Below are 12549 nucleotides of genomic sequence, written 5' to 3'. Positions count from 1 at the left end.
CCTGCCGTCTCTCGCAGCCGCCTGACCCTATCGCCGGATTCGAAGAAAACCCGAAATGCGGGCAATTCCTGATAAGAACAAACCGCGAAGAGTTTCCTTTGATAGTTTCTTATTTCAGCAGCCAGCATCGGCGGTGTGTGTATATGTGGACCCCACTGAATAGAGACCCTTCGGTGTAAGGAACAGGCAACGGTGTAGGCAAAAATATGGGGGTCCTCGGGGCGGGAAAAACGTGCATAGAGTTAGAAATTGAAGAAAACAAAAATGGCGTCGAAGTTGTTTTCTTAGACCGAAACAAAAAGACGAGTCGGGGAATAACGATGTATGGCTCCGATTTGCGCCGATAAAAAAAATAACGGGGAACAGGACCTGGAAGTGTTTGTGAACACTTGTAATAAATTCTGTAGTTCTAACTTTTCTAGATCTAGTGCCAGTCAGATTTTGCCTGCGTCATTTTCCTGTCTCTTTGTCGCGAGTCAAATGGGATTTCAAGTAGGCGCGGGGAGGTGGGGCTGAGAAAGGGGAGGAAATGGATGGGGGGGCGAGGGAAAGATGCGCATGCGCGCTTGTTCCAGGCACGGTTTCAAGGTATTCATGTCGGAATTGTTATTAATATTTGAGAGCGTTCATATTTTGTCTAATGCTAAAGCAGCGGTCATTTATTCCTAAATGAATGATTGATTATATGCCATCAAGTTCTTTCGATTCCTTGTGGCCACATTAGGCACATTTTCACCCTGATGGTCTGTGCCTAACCTGGTCTTTCACGTCTTCTAATAGTGCATGACTGCCAATAGCCTGCGAAGATTCTCAGTCATGGTTGTCCCAAATGTGCTTTTTCAGGAGGCAACTGGACTTGGTGGTGGTGGTTTTTTTTTCTTTTGAAGGCGTTTTGCTTCTCATCACTTCAAGCTGTGACTGGATAGTGGGGAATGGAAGGATTTATATTCCTGTCTGCAAGGAGGCAGGAATCAAATACTTTGCTGTGGTATTAAATCATATATATTCTAAGTTGTGAAGTTCCCCATCCTGTTTGAGGTCTTCTTTTGGCAGCAGTAAATATCAGATATCATCTGTTAAAAGCACAGATTGGTTCAGTTATGGTTCTGGGTTGTTTTTTGTTGTTTTTTGATAGCATTGACCAGTACTCAAAGGGACACTTCCTCACTTCATTGATTGTCCTATGTGCGCCTGTGAGGGATGAGAAGCAAAATGGCTTCAAAGAAAAAAACAAAGTCCAGTTGCCTCTTGAAAAAGCACCTTTGGGGCAGTCAAATTCATTTTAATTAATACTTCAATTAATTAATGTACTCTGTGCATACAATTTGGTAAGTTCCATTTTACAAATCTGAAATCCTAGTAAGATTCCAATGTATGATCCAAAGTTTCTTTTACATACTTTTACAGATTTCTGCAATATATTTTTTTCATTTTCCCCACCAAGAGAGAGAAGATATTGTCTTGTCATTTTACTTCTTCAAATGCATCTTGTATAATCCTCACATTTGTTGCCTGTTTATTTTTTTTAAATATCATTAGTGTTCTTCTGTTAACGAACAGGTCATCTAGCAAGACCTTAAGTATTATTTCCCACTAATTTGAGTGCTCTGTCAACTGCTGACATTCATTTAAATTTATTATAGGCCCCAACTCTAACGGGCTCTTATTTAAAAAAATAAAACTTTATAAAAACAAACAGATTGATCAGTGTATGGGAACAAATCATAGGTAAATTTACTTTGAATAAGTTTAAATTTCCAGAAATAGCCATATTGCCTTCTAGGGCTATGAAGAAATTGCTGCTGATTGGGCTAAACCTTTATTATCTTTTTAACAATATTGGAGAATGGGCAGAAGACTGAAGGAAGGCAACCTTTCCCGTCTTCAGAAAAACAAAGATGAATTCAGACAATCTGTAATCAATATCTTAAAAGATTCAAGAGAACATTGTAACAATCTGTAAACATTTTGAAAATGATGTAATTAGTAGGAGGCATCATGGATTTGTCAAGAACAAGGTTTGCCAAATCCTTATGTCATTTTTTTGATTGAGCAACTTTCCAATGTTTTGACTGAGGAAATTGTGGGAAAGTTGTATGCTATAAATTCACAATGTTGGAAGATGACATTCAGCCATAAACTCCCCCACCTCCTTAATGCAGATATACAGATTCAAGTATCTCAGTCAAGTGTTGTCTAGTGGCTAGTCTCCATTTGAACCCAGCTAATGAACTGAAGTTGAGTACCTTTTTGGATAATGAGCACCACTGAGAAATTCCTCTGGCTGCTATGAAGTATTTTCTAAAATTCAGTTGGAATCTGCTTTTCTGTAATTTACATTCACTACTCTTGTTATTCTATACCCTGGAACAAAAGAACAGATCCTAGTTCTTGTCATCTTTGTTCATAGGCCTTATGGGGCAACTTCCCGACAAAAATGTAGATGTTGTTTTAGTTGTTTTGATTTTAAGATCAAAAGTTCCAGTGAGTAGGGACTGAAACTCCTTGATGGGTTTCTTATTGATGTGCCATTTCCTTAGCCATTTAATAGCTCAACAGCTTATATACTCAGCCTTATCTTATTTGCAACTTCTTCACCTGAGATTGCAATCAGGTTACTGCTCACTGTCCCTGAAAATTGTCAGCCAAAGTTGTACTCAAGCTGTCATCCACCACATCTTTTTTTAAAAAAAACAAACTTTATTGATTATACAACTAAAATGTCAAACACCTACACAACACACAGAAAAAAAAAAGAAAAAGGAAAAAAACCGATTAAAAAAACCCACTAGCAATTCTATTCTCGACAGTCTATGGTTTCTTGTTTGTTATCAATATTGGTGATATATTTACAAATACATCTTATTGTGAATATATAATTACTACCTCTTTTACATTTTACGTTATATTCTAATATATTTTCTATTTTTGTTCTATCCATTCATACCAGCATTCCCAGCTTCTATAGTATTCTGATGTTTCTTTTTCCTTAAGTGCAAAGGTTAACTTATCCATCTCTGCACAGGCTCTTATTTTCTGAATGACCATTTCCTCTGTTGGAATATCTGCTTGTTTCCAACACCGTGCAAAGGTTATTCTGGCTGCAGTAAGAATGTGCAGTATTATATATTTGACTTTTTAAGAAATTTGTCTATTAAATATCCCCAATAAGAAGAATTCTGGTTTTAATTCAATTTGCTCCACCAGTATTTCCTCTGATCATTTTTTTATTCTATGCGAGTATTTTTGGGCTTCAGTGCAGGACCACCACATGTGAAAGAATGTTCCATGTTTCTTTTTACATTTCCAGCAATTTGGATTCATGTTAGGAGACATTTTTGCTATTCTCGAGGGCGAGAGATGCCATCTATAAAACATTTTATAAGCATTTTCTTTATATGTTGCTGATTTTGTAATTTTATTATTCCTTGTCCAGACCTTTTCCCATTCTAATAATATAATACTACGTCCTATATTTCTACTCCAAGCTATCATGTTGCCTTTGACTACTTCCTCTTCTAATTCTATCTCTAATAAATAATTATAAAATTAGTTATATTTTTTTTTATCTGGGCCTAATAGGATTTTATCTAATTGTTGTAGCTTACCATAAATTCCAAAATTTTTCTTGTCCTGGCTATATCTATTTTGGATTTGCAGGTAAGTCCACTGGTCTAGTTGTAGCCCTTCTTCTTGGAGATCTTGCCATGATTTTAAAGTTCCTTGCGCATCAAGAAAGTCTTTGTATTTTATCATTTTATTAAGATCTAGATTATTTGGATGTATCATCGCCTCCATCGCTGAGATCCAGATTGGGATTTTTAGATGATGTTTTTTTTATATTTTGTTCCAATTAGCCAATAAAGAATCTCTAATTATATGTCTGTGGAAATACTTCTGCTTAATTTTTCCAGTGTCCCATAAAAATGTGTGCCATCCCCTCTAAGTCATGGCCTTCTAGAAATAAGATTCTTTTATTTGACAAATTTACCCATTCTTTCAATCAAAGTAAGGAGGCTGCACTATAGTATAATTCCCAATTTGGGAGTGCCATATGTCCCTTGCTCTTCATATCTTTCATTGCCTTTAGGTTTATCCTCGGTTTTTTCCCTTGCCAAATAAATTTGGTGATTATCTTGTTAAGTTCCACAAAGTAATTTTTGTGTATTTTTATTGGTATTGTTTGGAATAAGTAAATACATTTGGGCAGAATGTTCATTTTTATAGTGGCAATCCTCCCTAATAAGGAGATTTGCAATTTAACCCATATCTCTAAATCTTTTTTGACTTGCTGCAATAATTTATTATAATTATTTTCCATTAGCGTTTTGCATTGAGCCATCAACCAAATTCCTAAGTATTTAACTTTTTTCCACTATTTGTAATCCCATCATCCTTTCCAATTTTAGTTTTTGTTTTCTGTTAAATTTTTAGTTATTAATTTCATTTTTTCCCTATTAATTTTAAGTCCTGCAACTTTCCCAAATTGATATAACTCTTTCAACAGTTCTTGACCTGTTTCTGTTGGTTCTTCTATGAAAAATACCATGTCATCCGCTAATGACTGAAGTTTATGTTCTTTTTTCTTAATTTGTAGTCCTTTTATTCCTGGATTCTGTCTAATTCGTGTAAGCAATGTTTCCAAAGATAATATGAAGAGCAGGGGAGATAGTGGACATCCCTGCCTAACTCCTTTCTCTATTTTTATTGAGCGCGTGTACTCTCTATTAATTACAATATTCACCTTTTGTGAATCATAAATTGTCACAATATTTTCAAAGTTAGTGCCTAAATTCATACTGTAAATTTGTTGGATTAGGAATTGCCAATTTAGATTGTCAAAGGCCTTCTGTGCATCCAAGAATACAAGGGCTATTTGTTTTTCCAGGTGGGCTTCGTAGTATTCCAAAACATTTAGTACTATTCTTAAATTATTCCTAATTTGTCTATTGGAAAGAAATCCATTTTGGTCTTTATGTATATATTCATTCAATATATTTTTTAATCTATTTGCTATAATTGTGGTAAATATTTTAAAATCAGTATTTAACAGGGAAATTGGTCTATAATTTTGTATAAGTCGTAAATCTGAATCTTCTTTCGGAATCAACGATATCAATGTCTCTTTCCATGAATCCAGCATTCTTACCGCAAGTAGGACCTCATTATATACTTCCACCATGAGAGATCCTACTTGTTCTCCTATTTTCTTATAAAGTTCCCCTGGTATTCCATCAGGTCCTGGCGTTTTATTGTTCTTTTGGTTTTCTATTGCTGTTTTTAACTCGGGCCACGTAATGTCTCTAGTTAATATTTCCTTCATCTCCTCCTTGATTATTTTATCTTTAGTAATACCCAAATAGTTTCTTATCATGTCCTCATTTACCCCCTTCTTTTTATAAAGATATTCAAAAAATTTACATGCAATTTCTTTTTTCTGTTCTATTCCTTATTGGGCATCCCCGTTCTCATCTATTAATTGGTAGATCAATCTTTTTTGTTTTTCTTTTTTAAGTTTGTAGGCCAACCATCTTCCTGGTTTATTGGCCTGTTCAAAAAATATCTGTCTGGCTGTATTCAACTTTGAAGCCATTCCTTCTTGTTCAATTAAATTTAATTTATGTTTAGTTATCATCTGTTTTTTCAATTTACAATCTTTTGGGGTGTTTTGCAGCTGAATTTCTCATTCTTTGATTCTTTGTTCTAATTTATTTTGTTGGGCAGATTTTTCTTTATTTCTTTTAGCGGTGTATGATATCGTTGTGCCTCTTATTATTGCCTTCATTGTATCCCAAATATTCTGTTTCATGGTTGCCTCATTATTATTTTCTTTTAAAAAATAATCTAATTCCTCCTCAAGTCTATTCTCTTTAATTAGCTGTGTATTTAGAGTCCACCTTTTCCTTGGTTTCTTCCTACCTTTCCACATATCTGAATTGGATTGTGATCTGCCCATTCGTTTGGTAAAATTTCAATCTCTTTTAATTCATTTACTAACTCACCATTCATCTACACCATATCAATTCATGTCCATGATTGGTGAGGATTAGAGTAAAATGTAAATTGCTTTTTCTCAGGGTTTAATTTCCTCCACATGTCTATCAATTTTAGTTCAATCATCATTTCCTCACATGTTTTCGGTAATTCTCTTTTTTCTTCTTTCCCCTGCCCCACTACTGCGATCTTTCTGGTGGTCCACAATAGCATTGAAATCCCCCAAGATACAAATATTCCTTTTTTCTAATTCCACTATTTTTCCATGTAACTGTTTAAAAAATTCCTTTTGGGTATCGTTAGAGGCATAAATTACCACTAGTAGAATTGGGATTGATTTAATCCAAATTTGTAACACCAGAATTCTTCCATTGGGGTCTGTCCAAATTGGCTCTGCTTTCATGTCATCTTTCACATATACTGCTATCCCTTTCTTTTTCCTAAAATCTGTTGGTGACATATACAAATTTCCTAGCTTGGGGCATTCTAGATATTTTTCTTCTTCCTTCTGTATATGAGTTTCCTGTAAACATATTACATCTGCATTTTGTTTAATTAATTTTGTTAATATTCTTTTCCTTTTTATCCTAGAGTTTAGGCCATTTGTGTTAATCGATAATATTTTCTTTTCTTCGTCCATCACCTAATTGACTCTTGCTCTTTGTCTTGTAATTACTCCTGTCTCCCTTTGCGGCTGATTGTACATCTTCGGTACTTCTTTTTCTTGGTGTTGTTTATTTTTCGAATTCCTATAATTCCCATCTCTATTTTTGTGATAGTCTTGGTCGTCTTGGTCGTCATTTCTAATTCGTCTCTACTATTTGATTCTTCAGGGCCTACCAATCGTTCATAGAATTCTTGGGCTTTTTCCACGGAGTCTACTTTAATTTTTCTTCCCATGTGATTAGCATTCCCTCTGGAATTAGCCATCTGAATACGATGCCTTTTTGGTTTAATTGGTTCACCAAGAATTTATAATCTCGCCTCTGCTCTCTCACTCTTCTTGGGATTTGTTTAAGCACCAAGATTTATGTTCCTTTATATGTAATTGTTTCTTCTCTAGAAATTTTATATATAATATCTCGAACTTTTCTTCTGGCAAATCTCACATGGACTTCTTTTGGATGTTTATGTCATCTTGCGTAATTTGTGCTCACTCTATATACTTCATCTAACTCTTTCAGAATATCGTCCTTATCTTTTTCCAATAGGTCTGCTAATATTCCTGCCATCATTTGTTCTAAATCCTCTTCTTTAGATTCCACTATATTTTGGAATCTCAGATATGCTGCAGCCTTGTCCATTTCCAGATATACCAAGGAGTCGTCGATTTCTTTACTCACATTTCTTAATTGCTCACTAACCATTTCCAGCTTCTTTTCCATTTGTTCCATCCTTTTCTCAACCTCCTTTATTGTTAATTCATTCCTTTCTAGTGCATGCTGTATTGTTTCAATTTTTTGATCCAACTTTAAGATGTCTAATTTCATTTCTGCCTTTAAGTTCCCCATCTCTTCCTTTAATTCATTTGTATCAGCTCTTATTTCGGTATGATTTTTCACCATTATTTTCTGAAGCTTCAGCATGGATTTTTGTAAAGTAAGAAGGGTCAATTGGATAGTAGCATTTGTGATGACAGGTTGTTTCTCTCCAGGTAGAGTTTCTTCAATTGTCTTTTGTGCCATCACTGAGGCTGATGGTATCGCAGTTGTTTGTATTGAAGAAGTCTTCTTTCCAGTTTTAAGCGTTGTGTTAGTGATAGAGGTCATTTCTTGTAAAATTTGTTTTTATTTTTGTATTATACTAAATATGTTGTCCCAAAGTAACATTCACTATTAAGAAGTATCAGCTATATATGGCCACTACACTAATTAATATGACATTTTACAGGGTGAACCTCTTATCAAAATATATATTCTCCAGGACAATTTTAAAGCTAATTTCTAAATCAGATACCTGGATATTTCTAAATGGAAATCTATCAACCTTACAATGCAATAATTAATTAGTTAATCTGTAGTAATCACAATTAATCACAATTATTTAATTCAATACAATCAAATATCTATACTTAAATAATTCATTATCACCTCCCTTTTTTGTGATATAACCAAATATAAACTTCAATATTTACTAATGTATCAATTAAATCATACATAAATTACATTTAACACATTCAAAAATCAGTTGAATTAGTGTCAAGAAATAATTATTGCAATCCGCAAAGTTTAAAGGCTTAAAGTGTCTTAATGTAATTGTTCAGTTCTTCGAGATTCCTTCACCGAGCACACCGGAAGCACAGACTTGCTGAGTAATGTCCCTGATTTCACTGTCTCACAGCACTTTCTGCTGTAGCCGTTTCTCCTTTCGTTTAAAAGTCTTACAAGTCAATCTTTAAATTCATATACTCTCTTTCTTTAATAAATCTTCTCTGCTTACTGCAGCTCCAGTCCATTAATCCAAAAAGAGATCAGTAAATTATTCAGTTTCATCCGTGGAACATTTAAAGTTGTAATAAGACTATTTAATTCCTTACTTCAAATCTCCCTGCAACTCAAATCATCCTTCCAATTTTCCCCAAAATCCACAATTCAAATCTTTCAAAGTTCCCTTAAATTAAGTTTGTTGTTCTTTCTTCTTTTTTCTCCCCCAATTATTGTCAGACTCTCAGATCCCTCTAATTCTCTTAAATCTTTCAAAGTTCCCTTAAATTAAGTTTGTTGTTCTTTCTTTCTTCTTTTTTTTTCTCCCCCAATTATTATCAGACTCTCAGATCCCTCCAATTCTCTTCTCCATCCGATCGCTCATGTCTTTACCCTCTTTCGTCTCACGAGCCCTTTCACTTTCACCGCTGCTCGTATCTGCTTTGGCCGCTGTTTTCAGGCTTCGCTCCGACTAAGGTTCTCCAATATTCAATGCTCACTCAGGATCACAAATTCTTTCACTCGCACTCTTTGTTCACCATAGACTTGTCACTCACTCGCTTCCTCTTGTACGCAACGATCAAGACTTTAGGACCACCATTACTGACAGTCTCTTGATGTTGGTCTCCACAGGGTTTCTCTATGTCGTGATGAGAATCACCTTTTCCACACCGCGACTTGAGTCTCCCCACACTGGCATGCTTCGCTACAAGATGTGTGCACCCCTAAGGGTCACTCCAACAGCAAGGGGAGATAGTGTGAAACCCAGAGCGAGCTTCAGCACCTCCATTCATCCATATCTCATCACCGGAAGTCCCATCCACCACATCTTAAGGAACCTGAACTAGTCCAGTTCCCAACTTGAGACCCAAGTCACTTGTGACCTCACTTGCATCCGGGACACCATCTATACTTATCAGATATCTACGGTTGCCAAAATAAGACCTAAAACAGGTTGGGACTTCAGATGTGGTATTCAGCAGGTTCTGACCAGTTCTGGAGAACCAGTACCAGAAATTTTGAGTCGTTCAGAGAATCGGTAAATCCCACCTCTGACTAGCCCTGTCCCCATCTATTTTCTGCCTCCCGAGTCCCAGCTGATCGGCTGGGTCTTCTTTTGTTGCCCTGCAACAGGAGAATAGAGCTGGAAAGCAGGTTAGTGAGGTAGGGAGGGAATGGGATTTTGCAATAACCTTCCCTGGAGTGGGAGGGAATAGAGATTTTACAGTATCCTTCCCCTGTCACGCCCACCAAGCCATGCCATGCCCACCAAGCCATACCCAAAGAACCAGTAGCAAAAAATTTTGAATCCCACCACTGGGGGAGTTACACAACTTAGAATATATGACTTAATACCACAGCAAAATATTTGAGCACGCACATCTGTTTAGTGAGATAATTAGGGTGGTACTCAAAGATGGTGTAGCTCTGCTTTTTCTTGGTTGCTAACATTAACTGTCTCTGAGTAGCTGATCTTCTGACTCTTCCTTTTATTAAGAATATATATTTTAAAAACCCTTTTATTGTTTGTTGCATTTTTTGACAACTTCAACTCTTTTTATAAGAAGCAGGATGTCAATTTTCATCACTTTCTCTTCTCTTACATGGTTCTAGTGCCTCCTATAAAAGACAAGGTTAGAAGTGCTACTTGAACACGTAAGGGTAAATTGATGGCAATTTTTTTCTTCTAGCAAGATGTATATGCTGGAAACCAGTTGCCCTCACTTATGGAAAGTCTGAATTTAGAATTATTACAGCATCCCTTGGTCACTCTGATTTGCAGTGGGGTGATCAGTCCAAATTAGACAAACCTCTACAAGGCAGATTGGTGGTTTAGAAGTTTGATACATACGTACATGCATGCATGCATGCATACATACATACATCTTTCTCTTGAAGTATTTGAGTAGTATAGTATATCTAAATTTCAAGAAAGCATACAGTATATCTAGTAAATAATAGTAAGTATGACAAAGTAGCTCATGATATTTTGATTATCAAGCTAATTAAGTGTGAATTTGATGGTGTAACAGTTAAGTAGGTATAGAGGTAACAAAATTCTTATTGAATGCTCAATGGTTGCGCATCACTCTGCCTCATTGGAGAGAGGAATCAAGGGTTTATCTCTTGTTTTTGTATTATTCAATATTTTTATTAATGACTTAGATAGGTGCTGAAGAGAATATTTATCAGATTTGCTGCCAATAGAACACTGAGTAGAATAGCTAAGGCTAAATAATAAAGATAAAATTCAAAATTGTGGGGTAGAGAAACGGACTGAAATTATTGGAATTAAAATATAGATGAGATAAATGCAACTGTTTCACTTAAAAACCGAATTTGGGTATAGGATAGGGGATACCTGGCTTGAGACTTAATGCTTGTGGGGGGGAAATGTGGTATAGCAGTTGAGTGCAATCTGAAAATGAACCAGTATTGTTATGTAAATGCCAAAAATTAAAATGCAATTTAAAGCTATGACAAAATAATAATACTAGAAAGTTCGCTTTATTCTATGTTGGTCAGACCCCATCTCAAATATTGTGGCCTTTTCCGGGTTCTGTACTTTTAGCAGGTTTCAGTCAAAATTGGGAACAGCTTCAGAGAAGGGAACCACTAGAAACTAAGATCCATGAGAGAAAATTTAAAAGAAAAAAAAATGAGGGGGGAAGGCAATAATATTCTCCAAATCCCTGAAAGGATGGCGAACAACAGAAAACCATGTCCATCACCTCAACTACTATATCACACCAGCTCTCATATAGGTTACTGTGACACCATACTGGACTGTGTGAGGTTCAATAACTATAATACAAATGAAATAGAGATACATTTATATTAAGAATGATAAACCAGAAGAATGGACAGCACTATGCAATGAGAAATGGCTACTCAGTTTTTCTGATTACTTCATTAATGCCTTGAATTAAGTTATTATGAACTTGTTGGAGCTATAATCCCTCCCCTGCCAGATTAGATTCTCCAGGAACCCTACTTTGACCCGCTATATGCCTTTGATAAAGTGAGCTACAAAAACAAATGTCCTAATAAAGTTGCTTAGTCATGAAAATGCTACTAAATTTACAGTACAGTATTGCCTACTTTGACCTATTACCATATTTTGAATAGATTCGTATGCGCATGCCCTATAGGTGGCAGTATTGTTCCGAAAAGGTCCCCTGAAAGTCTTAAGGTTTAAGCTATTGGTACAGTGCCCAGTTCCTTGTGAAGCCTATTTTACCTAAAAGCAGACTGGTGAATTACTTTATCAAACCCCTGAAGGAAAGATTACCTAGGATTTCAGGAGCAAGCGGTCTCATCCAGAAAGGACATCACAGAAGCACTTTGGGAGGATCACGAATGTTTCTGCTCCACCAGCAACCCAGCTAACTGCCCAGAGTCACTTTGGATGGTGTAGCTTATAAATTAAATAAACAAATAAATAAATACCAGCATAGCCAAGGCATCTGAGGAAAATAGGTTCAAGTCCATGAGTGTACTTGGAGTGGAGTCAGCAGCGCACAAGGCTGAGATTCTGAATGGCATTTTACCTGAAGTTGCATAATTACACAATGCCATTCCACCATCTCAGTAATCAGTGAACCTGATCAGTTAATAAATTAGGCACATAACCTATTCCTGATTGTTGGACTGAATGAAGAAAAGGGTCCTCTTCCTTGTAGATAATTAGAAGAGAGGAACAATATTATTTCCCAGCTGTGTAGAGATGAAGTCCAACTAATGACCACCCTTGAGGAAGTTGAAGCAATGTTACCCAAATACAAATTTAAGGCATATGTTGTGCTATAAGAAGCTTTATTCATTAAGCCCATTAAGTAGCAGGGCATTTGATACAAACGTATCAGCCTATAGATCCTGTCCTAGATCTCCAGCTTTAGCTATGCTCTTGGGTATCCGGCTATAGCTGTTACACCAAGAGGTAAAATTCCTGGTGCAGGTTGTTATGTTCCTTCTCCCTCATTTTTCCTAGATTTTGAATGGATAAAACAGGAGATCCCTTCTCCTCATTTCACAAGCTTTCGTGCAAATGGTTCCAGCTTCTCTTTAGTCAGAGTGACTAGATAATGGGAGAATGTGTGGTGTTGGTACAGTACTCCATTACTGCAATCAC

The 12549-nt window shown here is 36.0% G+C and overlaps 1 long non-coding RNA gene across 1 annotated transcript in view; it reads left to right on the top strand.

The window, feature by feature from the left end:
• The first annotated feature begins 574 nt into the window (after positions 1 to 574).
• LOC148127987 (uncharacterized) overlaps positions 575 to 12549 on the top strand; it is a 38312-nt gene continuing 26337 nt past the window's right edge. The window contains exons 1-2 of the long non-coding RNA XR_015741277.1: positions 575 to 588; positions 10032 to 10079. This is a non-coding gene — a long non-coding RNA (uncharacterized LOC148127987). The remainder of the gene's footprint in view (positions 589 to 10031; positions 10080 to 12549) is intronic.

Source organism: Pseudonaja textilis, chromosome 1 (assembly GCF_049901715.1).
Source record: "Pseudonaja textilis isolate UNSWEBS1 chromosome 1, rPseTex1.2, whole genome shotgun sequence".
Classification (NCBI taxonomy): domain Eukaryota; kingdom Metazoa; phylum Chordata; class Lepidosauria; order Squamata; family Elapidae; genus Pseudonaja; species Pseudonaja textilis.
Note: the sequence above shows the minus strand (reverse complement) of the source record. Positions and strands in the feature narration are given on the sequence as shown.